General features: G+C 49.1%; 1 protein-coding gene across 2 annotated transcripts in view; it reads right to left on the reverse strand.

Annotated features, from left to right (window-relative positions):
* The window catches only part of LOC119956118 (cytosolic phospholipase A2 zeta-like), a 194,768-nt gene extending 179,112 nt beyond the window's left edge, over positions 1–15,656 (reverse strand). The window contains exon 1 of one of the 2 annotated variants that reach the window (XM_038783011.1): positions 15,634–15,656. The gene's annotated coding sequence lies outside the window, so the exon portion shown is untranslated. The remainder of the gene's footprint in view (positions 1–15,633) is intronic. The other variant, XM_038783003.1, reaches the window with a different exon arrangement.
* Between the last annotated feature and the right edge of the window lie 2,131 nt (positions 15,657–17,787).

Genomic DNA, 17,787 nt, shown 5'->3' on the forward strand with positions numbered 1-17,787 from the left:
CCTTAATTGGAAAAAATAATTGGATACTCTAAATTTATATATAAAAATATATATATATATTTTTTTTAAATTGTCCCCCACTAACCTAAACAGTAGCTCCCCCAGCCGACTCTCCTGACCTCTTGCCTGGACTACAAACATCTTGCTATCATATTCAGTTTGTATCCCAAAAACTGGCCAAATTCCCCCAAAATCGCCATGATCTCCCACATCCCTGCCCCTGGATCTGCTGCATATAAAAGCAGGTCGTCCGTGTACAGCGAGACCCTATGTTCCACCCCCCCAATAACCAGCCCTTTCCAGCCCCTTGAAGCTCTCAGAGCAATTGCCAGCGGCTCTATAGCTAAAGCAAACAGCAGTGGGGAGAGGGGGCAATCCTGTCTTGTTCCCCAGTGCAGCCTAAAATAGTCCCAGGTCGTCCTTACACTGGCCTCCGGGGCCTACTACAGCAGCCTAACCCAGTCGATAAAGCCCCTACTGAACCCAAATCGTCCCAGCACCTCCCATAGATAGTCCCACTCCACCCGGTCGAATGCCTTCTCCGCATCCATGGCCACAACTACCTCAACTTTTCTGCTCTCCGGGGGCATCATAATCACGTTGAGCAGCCTTCTTATATTGGCCACCAACTGCCTACCCTTGACAAATCTGGTTTGATCCTCCATAATCACACCTGGCACACAATCTTCAATCCTGCAGGCCAAAACTTTGGCCAGCAGCTTAGCGTCCACATTAAGCAGTGAGATCGGCCAATTAGACCCACATAGCTCCGGATTCCTGTCCCGCTTCAATATTAACGAAATGGTGGCCTGTGACATTGTCGGGGGCAGCACTCCTCGATCCCTTGCCTCATTAAAAACCTTTACTAGCAACAGCCCTAGTATCCCCAAGAATTTCTTGTAGAATTCCACCGTGTATCCGTCCGGCCCCGGGGCTTTTCCCGACTGCATTGCCTTCAAGCCTCAGCTATTTCTTCGACCCTGATCCGGGCCCCCAGCCCATCCACCAGTTCCCTGCCCACCCTTGGGAAGGTCAATCCATCCAAAAAGAGTCTCATCCTCTTGGGCCCCGTGGGGAGTTCCGTGCGATAAGAGTCCACTGTAAAAATCCCTGAACGCCCTGTTTAACCCAGCCGAGTCCCCTCCCAGGTTCCCATCAACCACCTTTTCTATTCCCCTGGCCGCCTCCCTCTTCGTAAGCTGCTGTGCCAGCATTCTGCTGGCCTTCTCCCCATGTTCATAAAACGTTCCCCTCGCCTTTCTAAGCTGCTCCACTGCCTTGCCTGTGGACAACACCCCGAACTCAGCCTGCAGCCTCTGACGTTCCCTTAATATTTCCACCCCCGGAGTCGCCGCATACCTCCTATCTATCTGTAGAATCTCCTTAACCAGTCGGTCCGTCTCTGACCTATCCGTCCAGTCCCTATGAGCTTGGATCGAAATCAGCTCCCCTCTCACTAGTGCCTTCAGCGTCTCCCAGACCACCGCTGCTGAGACTTCCCCTGCATCGTTGGCCTGCAGGTAGTTCTGCATGCAGTTCCTCACCCTCTCGCGTACCGCCTTGTCCGCCAACAAGCATACGTCCAATCGCCATTGCGGGCGCTGGAAGCTCTCCTCACTAACCTGCAGTTCCACCCAATGTGGGGCATGATCCAAAATAGTGATGGCCGAATACTCCGTGTCCACCACCCCCGCCAGCAGATCCCTGCCCAAAATGAAGAAATCAATCCAAGAGTACACCTTATGCACATGCGAATAAAACAAAAACTCCCTCCCCGTCAGCTGCCTAAACCTCCATGGGTCGACACCCCCCCCCCCATCTGCTCCATGAACCCTATCAGTTCCTTTGCCACGGTACCCTCCCCGTTTTCAAACACGCCCGGTCCAGGCCGGGGTTGATGACCGTATTAAAATCCCCTCCCATCACCAGCTTGTGCAAGTCCAGATCCGGTATCTTCCCCAGTACCCTCTTTATGAATTCTACATCATCTCAGTTCGCTGCATACACATTGACCAAGACTACCTTCCACCCATCAGCTTAGTGCTCACTATGACATAATGCCCCCCCCCGGTCCAAAACTATACTACCCGCCTCCAGGCAGTCCCCACCCCTGACCTCCTCTCTGTCCCAAAACCTAAGTCCCTCCCTCGTCAGCAGAGTACCCCCCCCCCCACAGCAACACCACCTTGTAACCTAACCCCTGCCCTATATTGAACCTATACACCCCCTCCCACCCCCCCCCCCCCACCCCCACACACACACACACACTGTGCTTCCATAGACTAGCTCACCCAGCTAGCCTGGTGACCTCCAGTGCCAAGAAGTCTCCCACGTATTGTTCCCTCCCCCCCCCAACGAAACCACTTCTATCAAACCGAACAATCTCCCAATTACCACAGGAGACAACCCAAAACAGACAAAAACCCCTACAGAGAAACCCCTAATAGTGCCAATCAGAGTAATAAAAAGTAAAAAGCCCCCGCCAGCCGCCCCCATCAAAACACCAAAAACCCATAGAAACTGAATAACTTCTACTCCCACATATCCCCCATCTTCGCCCAAACTTAAAAAGCAGAAGAAAAGCAACAATCAGAACATATACACATCGCTCAGAAAGGCTGCCACTTAAATCCAAAATGTTCCCAGTTCTGCACCAGTCCCTTCTTCTTGGCAAAGTCCATCGTGTCTTCAGGCGACTCGAAATAATGGTGCTGGTCCTCGTGCATGACCCAAAGACGCGAGGAGCCCAAATTTTACCTTCTTCTTAAACAAGATCTCCTTCACTTGCATAAGCCTGCCCTCCTTCTGGCCAAACACAGGTCCTGATAGACCCGCAATATGCTATTGTCCCACTTGCGGCTCCTAGTATGCTTGGCCTACTGGAGAACACACTCCTTATCCAAAAATCTGTGGAACCGGACCACCATCGCCCCATCGCCCTGTACACCTCCAATGGTTGGGGAAAAGCTTAAGAGTAGGGGGTTAATAAAGGTGGAACCTGTAAGGGAGAGAGACGGCTTTTGCACTATGTTTATAGTTTCATATACATTGTTTATTGTGTTGTTATAATACCAAAAAATACCTCAATAAAACATTTATTTAGAAAAAACTAAAAATGCAGGAGTGTGTTCTGAGGTTCCTGGTTTTAGGTGACCTTAGGCACTTGAAACTCATAGTTTACAGTGATGCGTCCTATGCAAATTTATGTGATGGGGTTTCAAGCGCAGGAGGTTTTATAATTTTCCTTTTGGGGAACAATGGTAAATGTTGCCCACTTGTATGGGAAACAAAGAAAATAACGAGTGGTCAAAAGCACTTTGGCTGCTGAGACGTTAAGCCTTGTAGAGGCGGTGGATATGGCCTTTTATATATCTCAGATATTTTGGGATTAGGGGATTTGGGTAATAGACCAATTGTATGTCATATTGACAATAAACCCTTGTGGGAAAATGTGCACTCTACAAAAAGTGTTAATGGAAAAAAAGGTTAAGGATCGACATCGCAAGTTTGAAGCAGATGTTGGACAGAGGGGAAATAGCAAAAATTAAATGGGTTGACAGCAGCTATCAATTGTCAAACTGTTTTACAAAAGAGGGGCAAGCTCACAGAAACTTTAGGATGTTGTTAACAAAGGGCACCTGTTTCTGTGACTGTTTTTTCTTCCAAGAAAAAATGAAAAAAAAAGAGAAGGGGGAAATGGCGTGTGTTTTCGAATTTCTTGTAATTTTGTTTTCTCCTCCTCCAAGGGGAGACTGTTAAGTAATGAGTTAAGAAACATTCCAATTAGTTGTCCCATTTATGTTAAGTATCCAATAATTGACACGGATATGTAAAGAGGCTTCAGGTGGCCTGTGTCCGGTGATGTGATGTCAGAGTTCTGTGCAGAGTCTGTTGAAGTAAATTAAAGGTGTTTGTGGAAAAGGAGCAAAACCTTTGACTCTTAATACAATAGCAGCTAAACGTCTAACATTGGGGGGGGGGGGGGGGGGGGGGGGGAGAGAGACGGGACACACAGCTAGAGGATTACTTGAAGGAGGTGTTTAGGGTAATCGTGAAACTGGACCCGGGCCCTCGGGAGGCCATATTTGGGGTGTCGGACTAGCTGTGGTTGGAAACGGGCACGGAAAGGGACTGTATGGGTTAATAGTGCCTGTGGGTGATTCCTGATTCCTTTTTTTCATGTGTGAACATGCGGGCTAATGTCTGGGGTTTGGTGAGACGATGGGATCATTGTTATTGATATGAGGATTGATATTACATTCGCTACTGATTATTGTTCATTGTTGAGTTTAAATTTGGGAGAAAATGTGAAAAGGGAGGAGAAAAAAATATATTTTTTAAAAAAAAGGAAGGTATAGTTGGTCATTGTAGAGCCCTGTTGGATGTGATCAACCATTTGACTAGCATTGATTGATCAACCACAAACAATGTTCACGGGATGAGACACAAGACCACAAGGGGCCAGCATCTTTACAAGAGTATGGGGTGCAGGGGTAAGAGTTTACAGGAAAAATATGTACCAAGAAAGAGACATGCAGAGCTCCTACAATGTGACCGTTCTAGGAACATGTACATACTCCACCATATAAACCTTATTTTCGTTTGGAACCGTATAGCATGGCCTACCTACAGAAAAGTAATTTATTTTGTATAAAAGCAGAAAATGCTGAAAATCCTCAGCAGGTCTGGCAGCATCTGTGGAAAGGGAAACAGAGTTAACATTTAAAGCTTGTAACTTCCATCTGCTTTTCTGGTGAAGGGTCATGACCTGAAAAATTAACTCTTGTTTCTCTCTCCACAGGTGCTGCTAGACCAGTATTTACTTCAGATCTCCAACATCCGCAACATTTTTCTTTTAGCACTTGGGTATGTTCATTCGAAGTGTTGCAATACCAGCCACAAAGCCCTGAATTCTGGCCCACTGACAGATTAATTGTGAAGGGTTATATTATTCTGCAATGTGTACTGTTGCAAAAATGTTAATCTCTCCAGGTAAATAACGCGCATAAGCGTATCTGTAGCTAGAGAAATTAACCTTCTAAAGTCCCAACTCTGACTTACATACATTTTCATTTTTTGTCTTCTTTCATGGGTTGTTGGCCTCACTGGTAAGGCCAACATCTGTTACCAACACCTAACATCCCTTGAGAAGGTGTGGGTGAGCCACCTTCTTGAACCACTGTACTCCACGTGGTGCAGGAATGCCCACAGTGCTATTAGGAAGAGATAATGAAGGATCGGCAATGTAGTTCCAGCCAGGATGCTAATGTAGTTTGGAAGAGAAGTTGCAGGAAGTTTTCCCATCTATCTGCTGCCCTTGCACACTGCAAGTCTGGAAGGTGCGGTTGAAGGAGGCTCAGTGAATTGCTGCAGTGTATCTTGTAGATGGTACACCCTGCTTCCAATGTGCATCCATCAGTAGTGGAGGGGACGAATGTTTATTCATCAGGGCAACATGGTAGCATAGTGGTTAGCACTTTGGCTTCACAGCGCCAGGGTCCCAGGTTCGATTCCCTGCTGGGTCACTGTCTGTGCGGAGTCTGCACATTCTCCCCATCTCTGTGTGGGTTTCCTCCGGGTGCTCCGGTTTCCTCCCACAATCCAAAGATGTGCAGGTTAGGTGGACTGGCCATGCTAAATTGCCCTTAGTGTCCAAAAATAAAGTTAGGAGAGATTATTGGGTTCGGGGGATAGGGTGGAAGTGAGGGCTTAAGTGGCCTCCTTCTGCACTGTATATTCTATTTTCTTAACACCGTCGCTGGTCCTCAGATGTGTGAAGTTACACCGTAGGATGTTGTGTGCATTTTAACTTCAAAAGTACAACAATTTATTTCATGGGATCTGAACATCACTGACAAGGGCGGCAATTGTTACTCACTCCTCGTTGCATTTGAGCATGTGACAGTGAGCAACATTCTTGAATGACGGCGGCCCACCTAATCTAAGTACACCGAGAGTGCTGTTAAGAAAGGAGCTCCAGGGGCTTGACCCAACAACAGGGAAGGAATGGCAATACAGTTCAAAGTCATAATAGTGTGGTATGCAGGGAAACTTGCAGATGATGGTGTTCATGTACGTCTGCTACCCTTGCTCTTCCAGGTGGTCAGGGGGTTGGATGGTGCTGTCGAAATTACACATTGCTACCACAGTGCATCCATCGGTGGTCGAGAGAGTGTAAGTTTAAGATGGTGGCTGAGGTGCTGACCAAGGGCATTCTCCAGTGTTGTTTTTGGGCATTTCAAGCATTTGGAACTGCATTAATCCAGCTAAATGGATAACATTCCATTGCACACCTGGTCCTATAACCCAAGATTCATATCAGGATTCCCCTCCAATTGTCCTGACATTCATAGAACATAGAATTTACAGTGCAGAAGGAGGCCATTCGGCCCATCGAGTCTGCACCGGCCCGACCCTTGGAAAGAGCACCCTACCTTTTTTTTTAAATTTAGATTACCCAATTATTTTCTCCAATTAAGGGGCAATTTAGCATGGCCAATCCACCTACTCTGCACATTTTTGGGTTGTGGGGGCGAAACCCACGCAGACACGGGGAGAATGTGCAAATTCCACACGGACAGTGACCCAGAGCCGGGATCGAACCTGGGACCTCAGCGCCGTGAGGCGGTTGTGCTAACCACTAGGCCACCGTGCTGCCCTTAGAGCACCCTACTTAAGCCATCGCCTCCACCCTATCCGTGTTACCCAGTAACCCCCACCTAACCTTTTTGGACACGAAGGGCAATTTATCACGGCTAATCCACCTAAGCTGCACATCTTTGGACTGTGGAAGGAAACCGGAGCACCCGGAGGAAACCCACGCAGACACGAGGAGAACGTGCAGACATGGCACAAGCTGTGTCCCAAGCCGGGAATCGAACCTGGGACCCTGGAGCTGTCAAGCTACTGTGCTAACCACTGTGCTACCTGAACTTCCGATGGGCAATTCCCCTGGGACCCTCCGCAAATGTTTTCAGCTTAAGACAATTCCGATTAACTTTATATGCCTCAACATTTTTACAATTTACAACAACCCCACAAAAACTCCCAACCCACCAGAACCCCCACCACTCAACAATAACCAATTGCCCAAAATGCATGATAACCCCAACCATTGTAGAACCCATCACCCCCCCCCCCCCCCCCCCCCCCGAGCAAATGTCACTTTTTCCAGGTTCAAAAACCCCGCCGCACCGAGCCAGTGTGGAGAAGCTGACCACCACCCAAACAAGACCTGCCTGCAAGCAATCATCGAGGCGAAGGCTAAAACATCTGCCCTCGCACCCACCTGCAACTCCAGCTGGTCCGACACCCCGGTTTAGAGGGGACCTGGTTCCACGCCCACATCTAAGACCCGTGAGATGGTGCTGAACACCGTCCTCCAAAACCTTTCCAGCTTCGGTCAGGAGAAAAACATATGCGCATGGTTGGCAAGGTCCCTCTCACACTGCCCACAGACATCCATCATCCCCTCAAATAGCTGGCTCATTCTAGTATTTGCAAGCTGCGCTCTGTATGTATCCTTCAGCTGTATCAGCCACAGCCTCGCACACAAAGTCGAGTCATTCACCCTCCGCAGCACCTCGCACCACAGTCCCTCCTCCAGCAACACCCCCAACTCTTCCTCCCACTTTGTCTTAACCCCCTCCATGGACATCCCTTCCTCCAGAATCCTCCTGTAAATCGGCGAGACAACACCCCCCTCTCCAACCCCCTTACTGACAGCAGCGAGGAGGCAGGCACTATTGGGAAGGTCGGGAAAACCTTCCTCGTAAAGTCCTGCACCTGCAAATACCTGAAACTTGCGCCCTGCGCTAACCCAAACATCTCACCAAGCTCCTCCAAACTTGCAACTCACTGTCCCAGAAACAGATCTTTCATTCCCTTAATCCTCCTCTCTTCCCATGCCTGGATCCTTGCAGTCATCTTCTCCGGCTTAAACCCATGATTCCCCCTAATCGGTATCCCTCCTGACACAGCTCCCAACCTAAAATACATAGGCATTGTACCCCAGTGGAATGCAAAATACCGAGTTCATACTATTTGTGTGGACGCTCACCATCAGCTCCTCATACAACAGCTGCATCCACGTCACAAACTTCGGCCCAATCCCAAATTTCTCCAAAACTGCCCTCAAATAACTCCCCTCCGGGACTTCTGGTGACGGTGATATGCTGAGCAGACGCACATCAGGTGGGTCTCCTCCCAACTAGAATCAAAAAAGTTAATTTCAGAGGAATTTGCCCTGAAAAGGACAACAAAATGAAATCCCAAAGAGGATACACAGTGAAGAATGGTAGGTCGAGTGGCAGGCAAGAGGGCAGAAGTGGTGGAAAGGGATACGACCAATGGGTGGACGAGCGGTGGACCTACGAGGCGAGGTGGAAGCCCCGGCCGCCTAAGAGCAGGGAAGACCGGCGACCCGAGCACTGGAGCCGACACAAGCAACAACTTCCCCCTCCCAACCAGGGGACGAGTGGAGGAGCTTCCTAAAAAAGGAACCAGCCGCAATGAACATAGAAGCACGGTAGCATGGTGGTTAGCATAAATGCTTCACAGCTCCAGGGTCCCAGGTTCGATTCCCGGCTGGGTCACTGTCTGTGCGGAGTCTGCACGTCCTCCCCGTGTGTGCGTGGGTTTCCTCCAGGTGCTCCGGTTTCCTCCCACAGTCCAAAGATGTGCGGGTTAGGTGGATTGGTCATGCTAAATTGCCCGTAGTGTCCTAAAAAGTAAGGTGGGGGGTGTTAGGTTACGGGTATAGGGTGGATACGTGGGTTTGAGTAGGGTGATCATGGCTCGGCACAACATCGAGGGCCGAAGGGCCTGTTCTGTGCTGTTCTATGTTCTAACATACAATGCAGAAGGAGGCCATTCGGCCCATCAAGTCTGCACCGACCCACTTAAACCCTCACTTCCACCTTATCCACCGAACCCAATAACCCCTCTTCACCTTTTTTGACATTAAGGGCAATTTATAATGGCCAATCCACCTAACCTGCACGTCTTTGGACTGTGGGAGGAAACTGGAGCACCCGGAGGAAACCCACGCAGACACAGGGAGGCAATAAAAATGGAGATCACGGTGGCAGTGAAGGAGGCGATGGTCTCAACGACGACTGGAAACATCAATAGATCTGGGAGAAATCATGGAGAGCATCAGCTCCATGCAGGCGGGGAAGGCCGGGCAGGTTCCCAGCGGACTTCGATAAACAATTTGCACTGGCCCTGCATCCAAGGGACATGTTTGCAGACTCGCTGGCGAGGGGCACCCTGCCTCCTACACTAGCACAGGCCACGATATCGCTGCTACCCAAAAATGACAGACCCGATGGAAGGCGGCTCTTACAGGCCCTTTTCACTGCTGAATGTAGACGCGAAGATACTCGGAAAGGTCTTGGCCAAAAGACCGAAGAATTGCGTACCAGAGGTGGTCGCAGAGGACCAGATGGGCTTCGTCAAGGGTAGGCAGTTCACAGCGAACATCAGGCAGCTGATGAATGTGATAAAGACCCTCCCACCCCAGGGAGAGAACACCAGAGGTGATCGTCTCCTTAGATGCAAAACAAAAGCCTTCGACAGAGTCGAATGGATGTACCGCCTCGAGGTACTGGAGCGGTTTTGGCTAGGAGCAGTATTCACCTCCTGGGTGAAACTCCTGCACAACGAACCCAAGGCGAGCGTTCGAACCAACACCACCAGCTCTAAATATTTCCATATATGCACAGATGCATAAAGCAGGGAAGCCCACTGTCCTCGCTCCTGTTGGCCCTAGCAATTGAACCCCTGGCGATCACTCTGCGAGACACGAACAGCTGGAAGGGCATCCAAAAGGGAGGCAGAGAACGCAGAATCTCAGTCTGTGCAATGACCTGCTCCTCTACATCTCGGAACCGTAGGAAGGCCTGAGAGTAATTATGCAGCTCCTGAAAGAGTTTGGAACCTTCCCGGGTTACAAACTTAACCTAGGCAAGAGTGAGGCATTCCCGGTGAACCCAAATGGGGAGGGATAGAGCTGGAAGGACTCCTACTCAAACTAGCCCAAAACATATTCCGCTACCTGGGGATCCAAATAGCCAGGGACTGGACACAACTCCACAAGTGGAATCTGACCAGCTAGTGGAGGAAGTAAAAAAGGACCTTCGCCAGGTGCCCTGGGTCCGGGTCCCCTACGTACCTCCCATCAGTCGTTGGCGTTCCTCCCTCTCAGCCTTCGTCTTAAACGAGATCACCTCCCCCCATACCAACCGCCTTCAGAGCCTCTCAGACCACCGCCGTGCGACACCCCCCCCCCCCCCCCCCCACCACATACTCCTCAATCACCTTCCCCATCTTGTCATAGAAGCTCCGATCTGCCAATAATCCCACATCCATTCTCCACCTCAGCTTCTGGGCTAACGCCTTCTCCAAAACCACATCCACCCAACGCAGAGCGTGATCAGAGATCACAATAACCGAGTACTCCCACCTCTTAAGTACGGCCAGCTCCTTTCCCACCATAAAAAAAAGTCGATCCTTGAAAACACCTTGTGCACCGGGGAGAAAAATGAATACTCCCTCTACCTTGGGTATAAAAATCTCCATGTGTCCGCAACCCCCCCCCAATTCCCTCATAAGCCCTGCCAATGCCGTCGCTGCCCCCAACTGTGTCAGCGAGCACGGCTGGGACCTGTCCACCCTCGGCTCCAGCACTTTGTTCCAATCCCCCTCCGCTACTTGCAACTCATGGGTATCCAGATCCGGGATGGGACCCACCTCTCTCCGCATAATTCCAATTGGGGCTATATACAATTACCAGCGTCACCAACTTCCCCTCCAATGCACCCGTCACTATCACGTTAACTGCCCCCTTGATCCGCCACCACCTTCTCCATCTGAAACCTCACCCTCTCGCCCACCAAGATCACCACCCTCCTGAGCCCTATGAAACCCTAAATGAAACACCTGACTCACCCACCACTTCCTAAGCCTCACCTGATCCATCACCCTCAAATGGGTCTCCTGCAGCATCACCACATCTGCTTTTAAACGCTCACTCTCTTCACCGGTCCCCCTAATTCCCTCACGTTCCATGTCACCATTCTGACCAGAAGTCTCTCACCACTGTCCAGCACCACCTCCACTGTCTCAAAATAAAAGTCCTTTGAATTGTGAGTCACTCTCAGCTTCACTGGGCTGACCACGCCAAATCTCACTCCGCTGCTGTACAGTGCCGCCTTCACCCGTCCAAAGGCCACGCGCCTTCTCGCCAGCTCCGCCATCAGATCATGGTATATTCGTACACCAACACCTTCCCACTTCACATCTCGTATCTGCTTTGCCAAGCTCAAAACCTTCTCCTTCACGTGGTAGCTGTGAAGGCAGACTATAACCGCCCTTGGCGGCTCATCTGCTTAAGGCTTCGGCCTGAACAACCAATGTGCCCTGTCCAACCCATTGCAGGAGGATTCTTCCCCCTCTCCCATCAACTCAGCAAACATCTTTGCAAAATACTGTCGGCCTCTGGCTCTCCATCCCCTCACGCAGGCCTATGATTCTCAAGTTTTGTTTCCTCGACCTGCTCTCCAAGTCCTCCACCTTGGCGCCGAGCCCTTTTTTGACCCTAGTCACCTTCCGCAGCTCCTCACCATCGAAGTGAACTGGTTGCTGTGCTGCAACAATGCCTCCTCCACCCCCTTCAACTTCTCTCCTTGCACCTGCACCGATGTCTTTATCACTGCCGCCTTTACCGGGGCATTCACTTCCTCCACCCACTCTTTCAGCGAAGCCATGATCTCCCTCTGAAGCACCTTCATACACTTGGCAAACAGCCTTTCAAATTCCACTGGCATCACCTCGGTCAGAGTTTCCACCATGAGGGGAGCGGCCACACCCTAAAACCAAGTCCCCGTCATCTTTCTTCACGCAGGTCTCACAGCAACACTCGCCAGCAGACTTTCGCTCGCCCCCTTCTTTCCAGCACCTTTCTTCTGGAGCTTCGACTTCCTACACCAATTCATCCAAACTCCCTGAAACCGGGCATAAAAGTTCAAAAGCCAGCGACTCGAGCAGGAGCCACCTAACGTGCGACCTCCACCTGCATGCCGCCACCGGAAGTACTTCATTCTCCAATTCCAATTGACTTCCCGGAATAGATTCAGGAAGAGTTAGACAGAAAAATCCTCATCTAACCCTTGGGTTGTAGCACAAGGGTCTGGCACATATAGAGTTAATGTGGGACAGAGTACAGTACTGCCCACAGTGATTTAAGGTGGCACAGGGTGATGAGACCATCAATTCACGCGACACGTGGTTAGAAGCGAACAGTGGTTTTAATCGTCTTACAACAGAGCCCGCCTGTGACAAGATGAACTCTTGATGAACTGGCAGGCAGGCTCACAACAGCAACCTTTATACTTCTGGTTCGGGGAGGAGCCATGGGCGGAGCCAAGGGTGGAGCCCAGTACAAGCTCATCTCCCCCTATGGGTAGAGCCACGCAACTACACATGATCTGATACAAGGTACAGGCTCAACGCATGTTGTACAATACAGTGTGGATTATTAGTGTTTATAATTCACCACATTCACCCCCTGTGAAAAAATCAAGTCCGGCGGGGGTGATGGCGTACAAATTGAGTCTGTCCGGTGGTCGAGTTGTCCGTTGTGATCGGCGGAGCACCGGGGTTGCAGCCTCTTCTGGTGGCTGGACGATCATGGGTGGTTGGGGTACGATGGCGGACTCCGCGGGTGATTCTGTCCGAGCTTCGTACCCGTCTGGTTCGACTGGGGGCGCTAGAAGCTTGTGGGCGCGGAACATGTGTAGCGATCCAGTAGGTGCTGGGGCGTGGGTCGCGACGAGTTGGGTGGGGTACCTCGGCGGTGGTAGTGGTGGGATTCGATCCTGCTGGCGCTAGGTCCCGGAGGGATACAGTGTCCTGACGGCCGTCAGGGTACTCTATGAAGGTGTATTGGGGGTTTGAATGGAGTAGGAGCACGACTGGTCTCCCTGCATGATTCAATGTGGCTGCAAGAGCGACCTCTGAGGCATCGCTCTCAACCCGAAAAGGGACGGATTCATCCACTGCCCGCATGGCCGCTTTGGCGATGTCCTCCTTGATGAAGTTGAAAGCCTGGCGACCCTCAGCCGACAGGGGGAAAAGTGTGGCCTTAAATAGTGGGCGGGCTTTGTCCGCATATTGAGGGACCCACTGGGCATAGTATGAAAAGAATCCCAGGCACCGTTTGAGGGCCCTGGGACAATGAGGGAGAGGGAGTGCTAAGAGGGGGCGCATACTGTCCGGGTCGGGGCCCAGGACTCCGTTTTCCACGACATAGCCGAGGATGGCTAGTCTGGTCGTGCGGAAAACGCATTTCTCCATGTTGTAAGTGAGGTTGAGTTTCTGGGCCGTCTGGAGAAATCGATGGAGGTTGGCATCGTGGTCCTGCTGGTCGTGGCCGCAGATGGTGACGTTATCCAGGTACGGAAAAGTGGCCCGCAGCCCGTACTGGTCCACCATTTGGTCCATTGCTCGTTGGAACACCGAGACCCCGTTCGTGATGCCAAAGGGAACCCGGAGGAAATGGAAGAGGCGGCCATCGGCCTCGAACGCCGTGTAGTGGCGGTACACCGGGCGGATTGGGAGCTGGTGGTATGCAGACTTCAGATCCACCGTGGAGAAAATACGATAATGGCCGATCTGATTCACCATGTCTGCAATCCTGGGGAGGGGGTACGCATCGAGGAGCATAAACCGATTAATGGTCTGACTATAGTCCGCGGAATTTTTCCCCGGTCTTGACGACCACCACCTGAGCTCTCCAGGGGCTGTTCCCCACTGACCTTCCTGATACCAACCAGGCCTGACCAACCCTCCCAACCAGGTTAACCTCTAACCACCTCGGCCCCAACTCATCTAATCATCTGCCAACTTGGACTGCTTCAGTAGCTGCGTTACAAAGAGAAGGAAACATCTGCATATCAGCGAATATCCCCACTTCTGACCTTCAGTGAGGTCATCGATGTAGCAGCCGAGGATAGTTGGGCCTACAGCACTACCGAGGAACCTTTTCATGTCTTCCTGAGACTGAGATGATTGACCTCCAACATCCACACCCACCTTCCTTTGTGCCATATATGACTCCAACCATTGGAGTGTCTGCCGATTCCCATTGATTTTCATTTTATATGGGCTCCTTGGTGCCACACTCACAAATGCTGCCTTGATGGCAAGTGCACTCACACTGACCTCTTGAGTTCAGCTCTTTTGTCCATTTTTGGACCAGGGCGGTAATGAGGTCAGAAGAGATGTGACCCTGGTGGAACCCAAACGGAGAGTCAGCGAGCAAGTTATTGCTGAGTAGGTGCTGCTCGATAGCACCGTGAACGACACAATGATCAAGATTAGACTGATGGGGCAGTAATTGGCCTTACTGGATTTTGGGGATTGAACTGGACAATTTACCACACTGTTGGATAGATGACAGTGTTGTAGCTGTACTGGAACAGTTTATGTACTATTGCTGGAATGTTGTCACGGTCAACAGCCTTTGCAGTAACCAGTGCTTTTAGCCATTTCTTGATATCACGTGGAGTGAATCAAATGGGCTGAAGACTGGCTTTGCTCAGGACTGCAGGAGGCCGAGATGGATAATCCACATGGCTGGAAATGGTTGTAATTTTTCCATAGTACTTTCACTGCAGTGCACATTTAAACCTACGCGTGACACTAATAATGATTGATTATTGCTTCAGTCTTGTCTTTTGCACCAATGCGCTAGGCACTTCTGGGTCAGGGCTGCGCCCGCCCTAGCAATGTAAAATTTTGGTTATAGTGAAAGAGTATCTGGGAAAGGAGTAGGCCTTTCAGCCCATCAAGTTCTGTCATTCAACTAGATCTTGGATCTATTACTACTGCTTGTCAATCATGTCTTTAAAAATTTTTTTTGAGTATCCAATTATTTTTTCCAATTAAGGGGCAATTTAGTGTGGCCAATCCACCTATCCTGCACATTTTTGGGTTGTGGGGGTGAAACCCACGCAGACAGGGGGTAAAATGCGAACTCCACACGGACAATGACCATGGGCCGGGATTTGAACCAGAGTCCTCAGCACCGTAGGCAGTCAATCACGTATTTTGTCTACCTCAGCTTGTTCTGTAACATGCCGCAAACACGACTCAATTCTGATCCCATCCTCCTTTTGTGTGGTTATTTTAAAAACCTGGGGAAATTTTTAATCATTTTTTTAAAAGGAGTTACAGAACAGCAACAACTAATGGCAGCCAATGTGCAGTGAATTGAAGCCAGACCCAAGTAACACTATAAGCAATGTTTTTTTTAAGGATTGCTTCGATTGGGGCAACTCACAGAGCATGGAAACAAAACAATGACAGTGGAAAGACTTTTCACTTAACTGGAAAATCCGACCAAAAAATAACATTCGGGAAGGGGGAGCAGTAAACGGGGGGAGGGGGGGTAAGGGGACACAATCGATGCTGAGGCAAGAAATAGCCAGCATTTTTCATCAAACTGCTAATTAAAACACAGCTGAAAAATCTAAATCTCGAGTAAAATAGGTTTCAAAAGTACTATTTGAAAGATAACATTAAAAAGGAGGATTTTTAAAAACAGGTACAAGCACACGAAACACCACAAACCTTCAGCCAAAATGGAGGCAGAAAACTGTGGGGAAGGTGCTGCAGGGTCTAGAGTCATCTGACCTGTAAAGGCGGGAACTTTTTATTGGGAAGTCACTTAAAGAAAAACTGTTTACCTGCAAGGTGGCGATTTTTGCCCAACTGAAAACTGGTTGAGGCACAAATATTAGGGTTGTGCATGCATAGTTGAAAATAGTTAAGTGTGCACAGGTGTAAATGTGAGGTGTTCTGATGAATTACAGGTTCAGACGTGAAATGGATATGGTCACACTTCTTTACAAAGTGAAATTGAAAGTACATTCTTAGGTCCAATTTTCGATTATAAAAATCACAAGCACCACATAAAATCGGACTGTCCAGATCAGAATCAGTCACGTGGTCACTAATTACAGATGAACAGTAAAAAGATAAGAAAGGTAAGTAAATAAATATCCTTGTCTGGTTATCTTAATTATTTTAGTCCTTCATTCTCCTCGTTGGTTGTGCTCAGCTATATGGATAGATTCTGGGGAAGCCCCATACAGGGAATGATTATAAAGATTATGCAAGTCTGATATCCAAGAATCATTTTTTTTATATAGAGGACCGAATTATTTTTTTCCCCAATTAATGGGCAATTTAGCATGGCCAATCCACCTAATCAGCACATCTTTGGGTTTTGGGGGGTGAAACCCACGCAAACACGAGAATGTGCAAACTCCACATGGATAGTGACCCAGGCCCAGGATTTGAATCTGGGTCCTCGGCGCCATAGGCAGCAGTGCTAATCACTGTGCCACTTGCCACCCTGATATCCAAGAATCATGGTGGCCAAGGAGGCAGCCATTTTGCCCATCAAATCCATGTTGGGTTTTCTATAGAGTAATCCACTTAGTCCCATTTGCTGCCCTACCTCTGTAACTCTGTAAGTTTATTCCCTTCAAAAGCCTATCAATATCCTTTTGAAATCGTCCACCAATCATCTCTGCTCCCATCACCCTTGGAGGAAGGAAGTCCCAGGTAATTACCACTCGGTGTAAAAAAAAGTTCTTCTTCACATCCCCTGGCATCTCTTGCCCCAAATCTTAAATCTATGCTTCCTGGTTATTGCACTCCTGGGAACAGCTTTTCTTTGTCTATCTCATCAAAACTTTTTTCTAGGCCACCTCTATCAAATCTACCCTCAATTTTCTTTGTTCGTAGTAAGAAGCAACAGATTAAAATTGATGCATAAGCTAAATTAACAGGACAAACAGATGCTCCTTTGACAAGTGAGAATAGTTAACCATTCCTAGATGATAAATGGTGTATGAATGGAGAACGGGTGTTGAAGTGTAAGGAAGTTCTTTACTGGTCTTCGTCTACCTGAAGGTTAGAGCCAACATGGATCACTTTGAAAATCTCTTTCCTTTCCTCCAGTGGGCGGGCTTGCTTTTAGTTTTTTCTCAGATGGTGGTTCACATATAGATTGGATCTAAATGTCCTACCAGGAATGTCTGTCCTTGGCATAGTTAACGAGCCTGTCTTGTGCTATGGAAGCTTTCTTCATAGAATTTCCATAATATTCAATAAAATTTCCTACGGTTATTTTTTAAATTTAGAGTACACAATTTTTTTTTCCAATCAAGGGGCAATTTAGAGTGGCCAATTCACCTACTCTGCACAACTTTGGGTTGTGAGGGTGAGACCCATGCAGACACAGGGAAAATGTGCAAATTCCACATGGACAGTGACCCGGGCCAGGATCGAACCCGGATCCTTAGTGGCGTGAGGCAGCAGTGCTAACCACTGCGCCACTGTGCTGCCCTTTAAGGTTATTATTTAGTGATTTTTTTTACATTATCCCTTTAGCCAGGACACATCCACAAAATCTGCAGAAATGGCTGCATTTTGGTTAAGTGATTTATCTTTAAGTATCCTCCACATACCACAGATGCATACTGCTGGCAGAGGTTAATTTAATCTTACTTACCCAGAGGCGGCATGCGGCACAGTGGTTAGCACTGGGACTGCAGTGCTGAGGACCCGGGTTCGAATCCAAGCCCTGGGTCACTGTCCGTGTGGAGTTTACACATTCTCCACATGTCTGCGTGGGTTTCACCCCCACAACCAAAGATACTCAGGTTAAGTGGATTGGCCATGCTAAATTGCCCCTTGGAAAAAAATAATTGGGTA

This window comes from Scyliorhinus canicula, chromosome 2, assembly GCF_902713615.1.
Source record: "Scyliorhinus canicula chromosome 2, sScyCan1.1, whole genome shotgun sequence".
NCBI classification, from domain to species: Eukaryota; Metazoa; Chordata; class Chondrichthyes; order Carcharhiniformes; family Scyliorhinidae; genus Scyliorhinus; species Scyliorhinus canicula.